General features: G+C 36.3%; 1 protein-coding gene across 7 annotated transcripts in view; it reads right to left on the reverse strand.

Annotated features, from left to right (window-relative positions):
* Positions 1 to 17,221, reverse strand: part of LOC101735622 (histone-lysine N-methyltransferase PRDM16) — a 153,247-nt gene that overhangs the window by 54,447 nt on the left and 81,579 nt on the right. The window lies entirely within an intron of this gene.

A 17,221-nucleotide genomic window follows, 5' to 3' on the forward strand; every position in this document is an offset into this window, starting at 1 on the left:
GCTTAGAGAACTTGCATAACTCTATGTTATGTCTAATTAAATAATTACATTGGTTCACGTCAACTTATGATACCCATGATTCTAGAATTATTTAAGACGTTACGTTCTATCTAGAATGATTTGTTTTGAAGCACAACACTGCTTCGTTTTACCCACAGCACCTGTACCTATATCTTTAATGCTCACATTTCAAAACATTCACAAACATAACCTACCAGAGTACTATACACGAACCTCTTAAATAATTAACATAATACCTAAAGCAGGAACACCTAAAACAATAGCCCTTCAGTTATCGAAAATACTTTTAACTAATCGCTTGTACAGTAGGCGCCCAGTCGTTTTAGACCTTCGGCTTTACATCTTGCTCTTCGTTTTCGGTCCTTATTCCTGAGCCTAGAGAGGGGAAGTGGATCAATCAATGCTGGTCACCGATACGAGGGTGCCGATTAAGAAAACACACCGGATTTAAATGAGAACAATTGTGAGCTTATCGTATCGTATTCTATCGCTCCGTGCTACCGTACATTATATCGTTAATTGTTTATAAGCATAGTGTAGTTTAGATTGGAACAGATTGCTGTAAAAAAAATGTAGAGTATCTAATTTTTTTTTTTTTTTTTTAAATAAATCATTCTCTGAAATCTTTTTCAATACCAGCTCGGAACGTTATACGTGGAATCGACGCGCGTCTGAAAATAGCGGGCGCCGCGAACAGAGACGGCAGATAACTAGATAACGCTCGAGATCTGTGGCCGGGGCTGCGATTGGCGGCGTCTGGCCGAGGGCGTGGCTCCACCTCGGATGCACCAATGGGATGTACCTTATTATCTGCGTCTTTGTCTGTCGCAGATACAGTGACGTGGTACAGGTGCTTCGATGTTTACAGATTGCCATCTCACTCTGCTGCCAGAGAGTACGGGGTGTCCAACTCAACCCACGACTCTATACCGCGTACCTAATAGGCAATGTGTAGGTGGAATAGTTTATGAACATTAACGTCACATGTGTGTATGTTATCTGTATACATGCAGACTCAATAACAAAAACTCAGAGATTAAGATTAAGAAAAATAAAAAACATATATTCTCAGATCAGTTCCTAATTGTAAGTAAGAACAATTTGGTGTTAATTAAATTTCATTGATAAAATTCATTTTAATTTAAGTATTACAGCCAATATATTTTATTTGATGCTTACTGTATTCTTTTGTAAAACTCTGAGTAACCAAGAAAATCGATTTAACAATCAAAATGCAAATTCCACAAGAGATCAGACTGTGTGACGTGAAGGTGACAACTAGAATCGATTCGCGTCGGAAACGACGATCGATCTATAAATAATCGATTTCTCGTTTATGCGGAAGCCGGAATCGATTTCACGGTGCTTCTGTTTAATCGATTCCGTGTCAAGAATCGCGGTGTTACGTTTGTAATTTGTTTGATCGCTAACATCACCCGAAGAATTTGCGTAGGTACATAATTAATTGAATATGCAATTTCGAAAAGGGCACATCTCTGAAAATGTTCAGGAAATGAAAAAAACTGATTATTTTCTAAAGCAGTATAAAATTTAAAAAAATTTAGAAAATATGCGACATGTGCCCTTTTCGTAATTGCATATTCAATTTTGTTCGGTGTTCGCATTGAATTATTATTATTGATTGACATATTACCTAATCAAAGACGGGCATAAAAAAAATATATAATTAAATCCCAAATTCATCGCATTCAGTTTGAGCTTTACCGTAAATAATAAGACGAGAATTACATTGAAATAAAACATTGCTACGAAACATTTTAAAGGAAAAATTAAAAATTACACGCCTTCTTCACGCTTCTCCGCGGAGCACACATTTTATCCGGGCGCTTTTGAATTCTGCGGCCGTATGAGGATTTATATTTCTTAATAAACGAACAGAGTTTATAAAACGAACGTGCCGCGAAACGCCGCAGTGTAATTCACAATGAATACAAATCGTTGTTTATGAGGTGAGGGTAGGACACTAGTGGAAATATGAATGATTGCTTTGAGGCAAACAGCGACTTGGTGACGTACATTAGCGACGTAGACCACTCACAAGCAACTGCAACTCTGTGCCAACAAAAGCAACGAATAGATGAAGATATTGTGTTTTTGAAGATTTTGAAGTCGTCGTGGCCTGACGGATAAGACGTCCGGTGCATTCGTGTTGAAGCGATGCACCGGTGTTCGAAACCCGCAGGCGGGTACCAATTTTTCTAATGAAAATACGTACTAAACAAATGTTCGCGATTGACTTCCACGTTGAAGAAATAATATCGTGTAATAAAAATGAAACCCGCAAAATTATAATTTGCGTAATTACTGGTGACAGGGCCTCTTCTGAGTCCGAACGGGAGGGTACCACCACCCTGCCTATTTCTGTCGTGAAGCAGTAATGCGTTTCGATTTGAAGGGTGGGGCAGCCGCTGTAACTATACTTGAGACCTTAGAACTCATATCTCAAGGTGGGTGGCGCGTTTACATTGTAAATGTCTATGGGCTCCAGTAACCACTTAACACCAGGTGGGCTGTGAACTCGTCCACTCATCTAAGCAATAAAAAGAGATATTGTTTTTGTTAATATCAAATCATTTGAGTCAACGTAGACGGCTTGTGTATTCGACCGTATCGCCACTCTATTCATGTATCTAAGTAACTTCAGCATCCTTTTTTACCAAAGCCTCTGACACACATGGAGCCAAAGCTCGGAAAAGCTAAGAAAACGTATAGCGCTTTCACTATCCCTAGATTATCTGCGTACCAACCTAGCATTTTTTACTAAACGAAGCAAAGATATTCAAATATAATTAGGACGTCGTTACAATTGTCACATTGTTACATACGGACTTAAAGTCAAAGTCTCTATGGCAGTGATTCCCAAATATTGTACCGCGGCGTCCAAATTTTTTATTCTAAATTATGCGCATATTAATTTACACAAAATATAATTATAAATACGCTTCCACGAGCCAGAAAATAAAACACAGACTGCAGTAGTTTACTTAATTTGGTACTTTATTTTTTGTTATTCCACTTTTACAAATTTCTAGATCTACTCCTACAAACAATCCCCTCCTACACGTTTTTCTCTCTTTCAATCGAGATCGAGGGAAAGAGACCGTGCGGGCGCAGTCCGGCAAGATTGTTCGACCAAATCCGCACCACACTAGAGATCCCATTCCACGACGCCCTGCGTGTGGCCAATAATCGGAGGCGCTGGCGGGACATTACAAGGAGCAAAATCCGGTCGACATATAATGGTCACAACCCTCAGCAGTGAGGAAACGACGCGAGGAGGACTCCTACAAAGAATCCCCTCCTACACGTTTTTCTCTCTTGAGTTCGTTCCCTCCCCATCTTCTTACCCTCTAGGTCCATATACCCATTTTTCTGCTCGTCTTAATATGCACATCCCCACTACGCTCCCATCAACAGTGTTGCCACATGGCAATCAAATCGTACCAATTAACATGTTAATTTTATATTATAATTAATTTACAACAAGACTTACGCTGTAAGTGAACAGATTTTAAACTTATCTTTTTCTTTGTGTCATTTTTTAAAATCGTTTAACGGGTGCTTTAACTAAAAAGTTTGAGAATCACTGCTCTATGACATTACGATAGCAGTCAGAATTTAATTCCAACTGGAACGTGTAACTTGTAATAGCCAAAATATCTATTACCCTTTTTTTTTGCTTAACGGGTGAACGAGCTCACGGTCCATCTAGTATCAAGCGGCTACCAGAGCCCGAAGATCACTAAGTGAAAGCAGCCACCCACCATGAAAAATAAAGCCTACGTATCAATTATGTAGTAGGATAGTTGTCTTACCCATTGAATGTTGTTTTTTTTATTGCTTAGATGGGTGGACATTGACCGTAGGTCTGGTCCGGAAGTTCAAAGTCGCTCAGCGTGCTATGAAAAGGTGTATGCTCGGAGTTTTTTCGATAAATCGAGTCAGAAATGATGAAATCCGTCAAAGAACCAAAGTAACCGACATAGCCCTAAAGATTAGCAAGCTGAAGTGGCAATGGGCCGGACATACGTGTCGCAGAACCGATGGCCAATGGAGCAGACGCGTTCTGGACTGGAGACCGCGTACCGGTAAGCGCAGCGTTGGGCGTCCCCCTGCCCGTTGGACCGATGACTTGCGGCGATATGCTGGTAGAGATTGGATGCGGAAGGCGGAGGATCGTTCATTGTGGCGGACTATGGGAGAGGCCTACATCCAGCAGTGGAGAGATACAGGCTGATGATGATGAGATGGGTGGACGAGCGCACAGCCCACTTGGTGTTAAGTGGCTACCGGAGCCCATAGACATCTACAAGTTCATTGTTATATTTACTCGAGAACCATGCTGCGTGTCTATGTACGTTATATAAACACACATAGTTTCCTAAGTGTCGTAAGTTCCAAGTTATAAAAAGTATTGTACGTACAGAATCCGAAATGACCGCGCTACGTGCTCCCACGCGACGGTCCTGCGGCGACGATATTATTACCAAACTGCCCCGGCTTGCGTTTCGTGACAGGCCGAATGAAGGCGGAATACAGAACGGAAAAGCTTGCCGAACTTTTACTTAGGAGCTTACCGTTAGGTTTGTAATTCTTAAGACTTCTTTATTTGTGGAGGGACGTCGGAAAAGAGTGATTTTAGTTTTAATGTATAATTTTTTATTGCATACCAAAACGCAATTAGTATTGAAAATCGGTCAATGGGCAGGTAAAATTTGTAACGCTGACTGTCTTATCGCTAAAAGCGATTTCTTCCAGGCAACCATTTTAATATAACGATATGATAAGACAGCTATGATCTATCAAATTAAATCAAACCTTGAATACATTAGGCACTAAATAATTCAATGTATAGTTAATTGTTGTTTCTTTAAAGTATTTTAAGGATTGTTTAATTTTGCGTGTTGACGAATATTACACACACACACTTTATTACTGGTGGTAGGACCTCTTGTGAGTCCCCGCGGGTGGGTATCACCACCCTGCCTATTTCTGCCGTGAAGCAGTAATGCGTTTCGTTTTGAAGAGTGGGGCAGCCGTTCTAACTATACGTGAGACCTTAGAACTTATATCTCAAGGTGGGTGGCGCATTTACGTTGTGGATGTCTATGGGCTCCAGTAACCACTTAACATCAGGTGAGCTGTGAGCTCATCCACCCATCTAAGCAATAAAATAAAAACACCCACATACACACACACATACAAACCCAGCACTACCAAATGAAACTCATTGAAAATCGAATATGACCCCTTGAATAATCGATTGTTATCACTACGAGAAAACATTCGGAACTTCGATCCATTCAAAAGGATAAACGATTTTCAGTTTAAAGTTTCTCCTCGTCCCGACAACAAAAGACTCTCAATCGTATTGGATCGGGGCATCTATTTACGAGCCAGTGAGAATAGAATCACGTAGAGTCGGACATACCTATTATTCGAAATCTACACCTAAATGTATCTATCAATAGGCATGATAATCGATTTTTTTAACTTTTTCTTTGTGTTTGAAGTATTACTGGAAGCCTTTCCAGTTTCACCAGGACAAGTGGCCGAGCAAAACTCAGCCAGGAGGGGTGGGATTTGCTAACAGCTGCCCGAGCGCCTCCGAAGGAGACCTAACAACTCAAGAGCAGTTGCTTCGCGAATGAATCTACTACCGGATCGGAATCGCGACCCGCTGAGAAGATCCGGCGAGAAACCCAGCGAGCTGATGCATGGGTTAGGTTGCACGTTGAGCTCTTTGCCGAGTTCAACGAGTAGGTTACCGGGATCCCTAAGCCTATTCGTAGTGTTAGAGCTGAAGGCGTCTAATGCAAGAGTTATTGGATCTGATGGATCCGTAAGGACGTGATTTTATAACTCTTCCGAAATCGAATGTACGGATTCGATATGTTATATATTCAAATCAAAACTTACGGTTTGATCTCGCGTTTTTTATTGTCATTACATTATTTAACACCGTCAGTCAGTCAGGTCGTGTTTGTCGTTCTTGACTACGAAAGCTGTAAAGTATTGAAAACATCGGCTAATTATTTAGTCACAATAAGCAACGCGAGATTTAACCCTATAATAATTGTCTCTACGACACCCGAAAGTTGAAGAAAATAAGAAATTCCTCTAATAATTGAAAAGCAAATATCTCAGCTGATCGCTTAGTAATGCAAAAATAAACGGCCCTCTTAACGTTCATGTAATATAATAATACCAGTACTACATTTTGGGCGCAGAAGACAGATATGCCTTTCCCGCCCATCACATTTCCATATAAAGCCACATTTGCGAGACCGTTCAATCCGAATCCTCGCCAAATAAATATTTTTGGAATACATCGGAATAGTCGAATTTAAACTGTCCCGACAAAGGGGCGAGCCATTTCAATTTTGAGTGAGGAGAGTACTAAATCGAAATTCCCGATAGCCACTCGGCAAGTGCCTCCGTGGGGCGATTGTATAGAATTTATAGGCGCAATAAAACAGCATTAGAATGTGACGTTGTTACTTGAACGAGCCTTTAGATGGGACTTGATGATCTTAAAGTTAATGTACCGTCGAATTTTATGCTGACACATTTAAATGACATATCCTTAGCCGCTTGAGATAAAAAAAAACAATCTCTTAATCGGAGCCTTTTAATAATAAGAAATTATAATCACTTTCGCTCCATTATGACTAAGCTGCATATAAAACTGTATTAGAGAATATTTTATGATAGAAACTTTCTCTGGAATACCAAAAGCAACTGTAATAAGTTTCTTCATAACTCGATGATGGTTCTAAAACTTATAGAAACCAAATATTTATTTACATCTAAATTTAAAGAAAGATTTCAAGTGCCGTTAATTTTGGCATAGTTAAAACGTAGTAATGAGATATGAATTATCAGAACAGAATACAAAATATTTTTAATTAAAATTATATCTTTAAGTTACAATAAATAATCATCATTCTTCTGCCCTTCTCCCAGTCACCTGGGGTCGGCGCAACATGTTTTCTCCTTCCATACTCCTCTATCATATACCATTTCTTCGCTCACTTCCCTCTTACACATATCGTCTTTCACGCAATCCATCCATTTCTCCTTATGTCTACCTCTTCCTCAAAAGCCTTCCATATTCATAGCTAAAACTCTCTTTAAAGTTATAATAAATAATGGTTATATATATTTTTCAATGAAACATAAACACTGATTGAAAATAAACAACACTTTAACAAAGTTGTTACGTGAACCTCTTTATCGTTAACCGGGTAGCGTCCAAACTCGAGGGTATCATGTCAAATTAAGTAATCGCGGTGTAATAGAGCCGGCGATCAGAGAACAAGGTCGACTCATCAATCAACCCACCCTCGCACACTGAGCCACTCACTGCTCGGTGATAAACGACAGCGATTTAAAAAATAATAAACTACGCCGATTTTTAGATTTAAAAAAGAATCCAATAAATGTTTTAAGATTTGAAAAGATATCGCTCATGTCATGTCAATATGAACGCCTCCTAGATACGTATTTAGTAATATTGATAACTATATAGAAGAAGTCGCACAAATCTTATGAGTTAATTTTTTTTTAGTGCTTAGATGGGTGCACGAGCTACCTACCTGGTGTAAAATGGTTACTGAAGCCCATAGACATCTACAACGTAAATGCGCCACACACCTTGAGATATAAGTTCTAAGGTCTCAAGTATAGTTACAACGGCTGCCCCACCCTTCAAACCGAAACGCATTACTGCTTCGCGGCAGAAATAGGCAGGGTGGTGGTACTTACCCGCGCGGACTCACAAGAGGTCCTACCACCAGTAAATAAGTGAGTGCGACAGAAGATGTCTTATTTATCAATGTAATTATCATGTAAACTATCAATTATTATTAGTTAAATAATTGTGAATGCATATACATACTTAAATCGCTTGCTTCTATTACTCAGCACTTGTCCAATTACATAGTTGCGGTTGTATCCTCAGTTCAGTTTTAGTAGTCATTACGAGAAATCTCGCTAATGCGTCTTTGCACTCCTCCAGGAAGAGCTCTTAGGGGAAACAGCTTATGGTTACGGCAGTATAAATTAATTATTCCATTACAAAACACAAATTAATTTCGATCTAATACTTTATAATTCAAAATAATATGACACAAACTGTTTTAAGTAAACGCAATGCTTATACATATATAGGGCATTCACAATTAATCTTATACCTTTAAACGAGCAATTCTTGTATATATATAGGTATATAATCTGAAGCTCGGAAACGGTTCCAACGATTTTCATAAAATTTAGTTTACAGGGGATTTCGGAGGCGATAAATCGATCTAGCTATGATTTATTTTCAGAAAATGTTGTCTTACGTGTTTTCAATAATCAACTTTATCGATAATTCCCGACATCTATTGGCGAATAATAATACTATTTTTCATAATTGTTTTAAAGACACAATAAAACTAAATCTAAGCCACCCGAAGCCACTTAAAAATGCCTAAACGATCTTGGAATATTTCATCATTTTATCAATATGTAATTCGTATTTAAATATAATTTCTAAAAAATACAATATATCAAAAAAAAAACCGCACAAAGCTCGGTCATCGTCTAGTTAAGTTTAAATACCTTAAAAATACTTAAGATGTTCAAATCGAAATTTAAATTTAAATTACCTTATTTGATTTCCCATTTTAGAAGACAAAATTTTGTATTGTAAAAGTTTGTTGCCGACTTGACACTAAGTTCTGGAAATACTTCAATTACCACAGTGTTACATTGACACTTATAACGCAGTTAGTTCAAACCACAATAAAGACTAAATGCACTGAAAGCGTAATTAATACAAGAAAACAATATTAAAAAATTATCTAAATCGTTTGTCCCAACTATGACGTCGTAAAAGTATTATTAACATTGACAACCTTTCAATACCTCATACATTCAATCTATAAGGTCGATACGTTTCTTAATATTTTTACATTAAACAAAAACGCATAAAATTCATCTAAAAATCAACGGTAAAGTTCAAGCAGAACTGAACTCAATTGAATATGGTCCCTCAAATTCTGCGCTGATAACGTGTATGGTCGCATTGACTTCGGTACAAGGGGCTTTCGCAAATTACACACCAGGTCGGCAATTACGTGCGTCTAACAGCAGATACATTTGTATGACAATGGAAAGGTTTTTTTCTGCGAAACACAATACATGTATCCAATGGCACTCAGAATTTGTTTCGTTGCAAATTGGGTATCGGATTTTCGGAATGTGTTTTGTTTAAAGCGTCGTATTCTTACTTAAAGGCTTTAGGAAAATGTTAATAAGTTAGTCTAGAATCTATATATTAATAAGTGAAGCAAAAATTTTGTACCCCTTTTTACGAAAACTGCGCGGACGAAGGAGTATGAAATTTCCCACACTTACAGATAACATAGAAAAGAAGTGCAAAATGCTAATATTGTTTTAAAGTCAATAAAGAAAAATTACACACACTACCATGTATTTGACACAACACATACGTATAAATATACTCTTTGTGTATTGTCAATTGTGAAACTTTTGTTGTATTGCTTAAAGTCTGTGGTCAATTTGAGAATAGATTAATATTTTTTGTCTTTAATATTATTTGTATATAGTGTAGTTTTGGCGAAATCTGTATTATATAGAATATATTAATATCTGTATTATTATAGCAGTATAATAGTGTTTGACAATAGAACCATAATAATGTTTAAACATTTAATTTCAATTAATTATAGTCGAATTTCGACTACTGTGGAGACCACTAGTAGATATAACAAGTATAAAGCTATATTAAAGATATTAGTTAGTATCTTCGTTCAACTATTTATACATCTGCAAAAATCTGAAACAATATTAAAATATTCAAAACGACAGAACTACTATTTGTTCTCGCAATTTTTTTTCGGTCTGTCGAAATCACTTCTGTCCGTAGGTACACGTTTTCGATCGTAACCGTTTCGCAAATGATAATGAAAATGTCAGCGAGGTGAGAGACGCCCGGCTGTGATATGTCACTGGTGAATGCGTCAAAGGGTTTTGTCAAGGCGCAAATTAAACCGGCCAGCGGGAGGCTGTTGAAGCAATTGAACGAGGACCGGTTCATTCGGGAGCATACCGGATTCTATACTATTTTGTTGTTAGATCAAAATCTATACGGGGCTTTAGAGTATTTCATTGCGTTATATTTAGCAGGTATATACGAGTATGTATACATTATACGTTGCAGTAATTTGTGGAATCTGTACTGAAATAGAAAAACAATAATGTAACTGTAGTTTATCATTTCCTAAACACAAAGAATACGTAAGACATTATTGTAGTCGAGTTCCGTCTGCCACCCCAAAGGCACCGATCAAATAATTAGCTTCTCGATAAAATATTGGCAGGAATTTCCCTCGCGACGCAAACGTTCCCACCCCGCGAGCCACAACTGACGTTGTCACCTTAATTTACGGCCTTCAATTATAAATTTTACATCCTCAGTTCGCAAATGTACAAAGTGAAATTCTATCTTAAAACTGAAATGTTACGGTCGAAATTAATAAAATCAATAATACTTTAAAGATGATTGCAAAACTTTCCTCCTCAGTATCGAGGGAACGAAAATTTAAGAATTACAATCAAAACTTCGTTGCGGGTAGGATTCGATTTATAAAGAGAACAGGCTGGCTTCGAGTGAAACACGATAGTGTGCACATTATCGTTGTCATTAAAATAAATATAAAGATAATTTCACTATAATGTATCTGATAAGTTTCTTTTAATGGACACTTACACAATTTCCCGTAATTAAAATTGTTTGTTTTAACAAAATGATAAATGGATGATTAAAATATATTAATGGTAGGTTTCGAACGAATGTATAAAAAGCTATAGTTTCCTCGTATATGACCTTTGACACTGGTATCTGTCATCCTGCTAATTAACTACATGTTATCGCTGTTTTGGTATTCATTAAATTGTTCGTTGTTATTAAGTTGGTTTTTATACCAAAAGTGATATCGAGTTAATGAGAATTTGTCTGCAACTAATTAAATCAATATAGGCGGAAGCGGTTGTGGGGTATTTTGAGTTGTACAAATCGATATCACCTTCCTGCCTATTTTTAACGAAAACGCCTATCCGATTCTAATAACTTTATTGACTATTTCGATTCTAACATTTTCCAGAAGTAAAACTTCGTCTAAATATTTAGAAGAGGGCAAAACTGGATGATGAAGGACTTTGGTAACGGATTTTCAGTGCTTATAAGTACTCTCCCTTTAAATTCAAATTAAAAAAAGACAGATCCAAATTTCACAGTAAAATTGTGATTTCTAACGCGAAGCTGGTTTGACTTTTTCGAGTTTGTGACTAAGCAGTAAGTCGTCCTTGTATTGTAAAGGGTGCGAACTTGAATACACATTGTGGCCTCTTGGTTCTGCTGAATTGTGAAAAAGAAAAATGACGTTACAATAAGATTTTCTTCTTTCTTTTCATTCATAACGACGTAATTAGTGTTGGCTCCCAAATCATCGCGATACCATGTAGGTATCCTGGCATGAGGTAAATTGGCATGTCCTTGATCGTTAAGTTAATTATTTAGACGCATTATATTTCCTCATGGTGACCACTATTTATATGAATTCACTATACGATGATGCGGCCGTTGTAAACAAAGAAGATATGATTAAACTGCCAAAAGCCAAGACTTTTATTTTATAAAATAAAAATCATTTGACGAGGGTCCGCCATTAATTTCGAGTACAATGTGATAAATAATGAGAGAGGTGTAATGCGGGGGTCGCATCCCTCAAGCATTAGAGTGGCTGTCCATTAAAGAACTCGGAACAAACACCATAAACCAATAGATGCATTGTTAAAATATTTACATCTTAATCACAACCGACCAGCCATCTTAACTGTAAAGACTTCAAAAGATAACTGCATCAATCTAGTTATTTAACCCATTAGAAAAGAAAACGGCTGATCTGAAAGTCTTAGTCATAGGTCATAGGGTTAAGTATGTAGGGTATCGGTATCGGTTATAGGGTTAAGTATGTAATCGGTACTAATTTACGTAAGCTATGCATTAGATTAGAACGCAACTAAGGTTGAAAAATGAGGGTAAGACACGTCGCCGTCCGAACAATATCGCTTTAGTAGACGTTGTGTTTTAGGAGTTCCTCTCGCGGCTGCTTTTGAAGTTTTTGACGGCTCACATCCTAATTTTCTTTCTAACGCTGGAGTGTGCTCCCGTCGCGGTTGCCACTTTTCAATAACGGCTTCTTTTGTACGCAATATTTCAATTTCAAGTTTTGATAATTTCTGCTCTCGAGATATTTTCACGGTATATATATTTTTTGGTAAATCTGGCTTATTAAACATTATTTAGGATATTTGGCGTAGACCTAAATCCAGCAAGGTGGGGTTGGAGTCAATGAGAATCAAACTTACGATCCGCAGGCCAGCAGTGAAGAACTAACTATTACACTAGCGGGTCATTGGAATATTCAACCTCTTATCTCAAGGTAGGTAGCGGTATACACGTTGTGATCTGTGTAGACTCCGGAAACATTAGATTGGCCGTGAGCTCTTTCCCCTATATAATCATTTTAATACAGTTGGTTAACCAATTACTACGAAGTGGGCCGTAGCCTTAAAAAGTATGAAAGTTGGCTTTGACGAAATATTTCCGTAGGTGTAGGTACCAAGACTAGCACTTAACACTGTTACAGACTTTTGGTATAATCTATTCCAATAACACCAGAGGCTCCCTGTCGGTTTCGAGATCAAAGGACCGAATCACCGAACCTAGCGATATGACATGTGACAATACGAACTACAAACAAAATAATATAGGTCTAATGTCTGATAGAATTTTGGAATTCAGATTAAGTCCAGAAACTTCTATTATATTTTCTATAACTATAATTTGTTTCAACGCGTTAACAGTGGCATAAAAGCATTGATCTTATTTTAGGTTATTTATTGTATAGATATATTTTAGAAATCATAATATGAATGCTATCAGGTTAAGTTTCATATGAATTGGAATAACCACTGTCTTCTGATGCTCTATACATACAGGTTTGTTTTCCAGTACCAAAAATAAGCAAAATTTTGCTTCTTACTCGTGAAAGCTCACACCTCATCACTAGTAAGCTTACAACATTGGAGTAATATTAAATTAAGTATATATTTTATAACAAACAAAAACTTCATTTATTACCTTAATTGGCCGGAGGGCATATGGTTCAACGGTTATACTGCGTATTATCTTGAAAACTAAAGTACATGAGATAACAAGTCAGGCTAATAATAGCCGTATTTAGCTATGTTTTAGATAACATCAAATGTAAATAACTTTTCTGAGCCTGACTTGAATCTAATTCGTAGTTTGAAACAAGTATTAAGGATTATAGGAACCATTTATATTACAAAGGCACTCTTTCCGAAAATGTAGTTAAACTGATATTGTACGTATAATATGCATATACTACTGAGACTTTTGTTTATTGCATTGCACGTAATGGAACACTAAGAAAAACAGTGAGCACCCTGAGTTCGTGACCTCGTACGTCTTCAGTTTGTTTTAGATTGCTGTTTTACGATATGTCATTATGATATGATCACTGATGGTAGGACCTCTTGGGAGTCCGCACGGGCAGGTACCACCACCCCGCCTATTTCCGCCGTGAAGCAGTAATGCGTTTCGGTTCGAAGGGTGGGGTAGCCGTTGTAACTATACTGAGACCTTAGAACTTATATCTCGAGGTGGGTGGCGCATTTACGTTGTAGATGTCTATGGGCTCCAGTAACCACTTAACACCAGGTGGGCTATGAGCTCGTCCATCCATCTAAGCAATAAAAAAAAGAAATAAAAAAAAAAAATTCCGCCTAAGATAAATAAGTATACAACATTACTTAATTTTCGGTTTTGTATAAAAATCATTACGGTCCATGTGAAATAGAACTTCAATATACGAAAAATAAATTCTTTCGTACATTCGCAGGCATTCCTAATTTTAATAAAGCTATAAGTCAAGCAGACATCAGACACACATTTGGTACCAGTAAATCAAATTTAACTCCACCGTCCCCGTATCCACGACGACGCGTGATCCGTGAAAAATTGCGTATTTTTAAAATGCCATTTTTCCGCACACAGCATGGGGATGTATTTAGTGTGTCTGCGATTGTTGCGCGGTACACGAACTTTGTAGTTTTTCTTTTTTACATATTTACTGAGTTTGTTTGAATGTAATTTGAGCTCACACGGTTTCTGACAAGAAGTAATCGTGCATTCCGATTTGAATGATGAAACAACTACTTTGCAACGCAATTGAGACTTCGAGCTTAAGCCTTAACGTTATGGTGGCAATCACATTGTGATATTAGTAGTAGTAGGTAATTCTTTTGACGTTCAACAAGTATGTACTTTTATTTATGTTGAATTTTTTTTTTGGATTTGATTTGATTTGATTGAGTGGGACGTGAACTTGTTGAAAATTAAAAATAAAACATTTAAAAATGTTCAAGCCTTGAACTAAACAAAAAAACAAGGCACAAATTTTTTACATTTTTAAATTAATTTTGTCCGTTTTCCTGTAACAGACATCTATCGCGTGGCATATCGGACAGGATATAGTGCCAAATAACTGACTATTGACATACATATTTATCAAAGTCGCGAATTCTATTAAAATTTTAGAATAAAATAGTGATCGCCCGGTAGTCTAAATTCGACTATAGTTAATTGAAATTATAAGTTTGTACACTATTATGATTCTATTTTCAAAGACTATTATTATACTTCTATAATCACAGATTTTGCCAAGACTACACTATAGAACAATATTAATAAAGACAAACAATATTTAATCTATTCTCAATTTGACCACAGACGTCAAGAACAAAATTTTGACAATAAATAAATAGTATGCATGCGTGTGTGCGTCAAATACATGTGTGTAATGTTTTTTTTTTTATTGAATTGATGTATTTTTTAGGCATAGTTTAAAAAAAATTAACATTCTGCACTCCTTCTCTATATTCTCTATAAGTGTGGGAAATTTCATACTCCTGTGTCCGCGCAATTTTCGTAAAAAGGGATACAAAGTTTTTCCTTCATGTATTAATATTAGAATAAATATATACATAAGTCCGTCACATCAACACAACAATGAAAGTGTTAGTTCTAATCAATATTTTGCTATTTATTGTCTTAAGATTTAGTTCAAAGGTGTTACTTTCGAAGCGCTTGACACAATATCAGTCCAGTTAACGGTATTACGACATGTATGACATTATCCCACATGATCAAGTTCAAAGCCCATCTGATGTTAAGCGGTTACCAAAGACGGCGCAATGCTGTGCAAACAGAAAATTTGTGTAATAAAATTAAATAAGTATCTTTAGAGTTCGGTTTTTTACCAAATTATTGAAGACTGCATTCGAAAATGGCTGTAATATATCATGCAGTTTGCTCATCGCGTTTTTAATCAAATCACCAGTTCGCTTTGTGAATGAAAATTTCCGTCGTCGAAATTGCTAAGCTTCATACAAAATTTGTAGATAATTCAAACATGAATGTGCATATTGAAACTATTAAATAAATATAGGTATAATAGTTGTATTATTGTAACATTGATGTTTCTATCAGTACACCTCAAACAAAATCGTAATCACACATTAAATAATATATTAAATACTAGCTGACCCGGCAGACTTCGTAGTGCCTCAATCGATAAATAAAAGACCTAAACTTTATTTAATTCCGAGAATTTTTATATTTATCTACCTTTTAAACCTTCCCTGGACTTTCACAAATAATTCAAGACCAAAATTAGCCAAATCGGTCCTGCCGTTCTCGAGTTTTAGCGAGACTAACGAACAGTAATTCATTTTTATATATATAGATATAAATAAATTACCACAAAACACATTCGCCAAATGTCGTTAAATGCTCTCTGAAACTACAAACATTCGTACAATGCTTTTATTATTTATTGATCCTATACATACTTACGTTACTTCATCTGCCCTCAAATTATAGTAATTATAAACCTCGGCCCACTTCAGGCCTCTCGTATTGCTGTCCAAATATACGTTAGGGTCCGTTATGATTCTTACAATCAAAAGATTTCTATCGAAGGAGTCCGACCCCATATCTATTCTTTCGTACCCCAGCTTACTCTGCTCAAATCCAAATAAAAAACAATCTTATGCGAACTGTTCACGGTTCATTTTTATATAATTCATATATATGGTCTTATAAAAGTCGAGTGTCTACCAAAGAAATCATTGATAAACAAAAGTTTGAAGTAAATTAATGCTAACTTCTCAATGTAATGTGAAATGTTTATACAGGTTGTTTGGTTTACTTTTGAACAAAATTAATATTGAAAGTACTTTCGTTTTGATATAATATATTTGAAAACGTTCTTCCAAATCCAATTCCAAATTTGAATGTCACTCTCAACTGTTTTTGTAGCATAATGCGGCTATCAAACCCACAATTATCACTAATTAGATGCCCTTCATACATTGAACAATCGTCATGAACAAGTCGTCCGTTGTATTGTTTCAAACGATACGACTAATCAGTATCCATGCCAATTTCTGGACCATTTTTTCCACAGTGTCAGCTTAATATTGTATAGCCTATTTCGGCCTATGCCGTTCCGATTTAAAGTTGGGACAACCTTTATACAATACAATTGAGTATTGATATAAATTCTCAAGGTGAATAGTGAGCATTCGCCCGTAAATCATTATAGAATTTACCCAGTCCTAAAATACTTACAACATTTTTCGTAATAGTAAGGTACTATTTAGGATAGGCCAAATAATCTCAAAGTATTTTTTTATAATAATTACTTTAGTTAATGAATAATATTCAACCTTTAGGTGTATAAACTTAGCAAAAAACAAATGGGTTTTGAAATTATGAAAGCATCCGGACATTTCTGTGCCAAAAGCGAATGCCTAGACCCCAATCTTAGTTCAGGCGCAATTGTTCGCTACCCTATACTGAGTACAAAACACAACGATATGAATCTCGAAAGAATCACACACTCTATAATATATGTACTATTCAGAAATTAAATTGTTCATTAAAGATTACTTCGAAATGTGAAACGATTTTATGTTTAAATTCATCGTTTTTTTTATTTTTTTATTTAGATGGATGGAC

The sequence above is a fragment of the Bombyx mori genome, chromosome 3 (genome assembly GCF_030269925.1).
Source record: "Bombyx mori chromosome 3, ASM3026992v2".
In the NCBI taxonomy this organism is placed as follows: domain Eukaryota; kingdom Metazoa; phylum Arthropoda; class Insecta; order Lepidoptera; family Bombycidae; genus Bombyx; species Bombyx mori.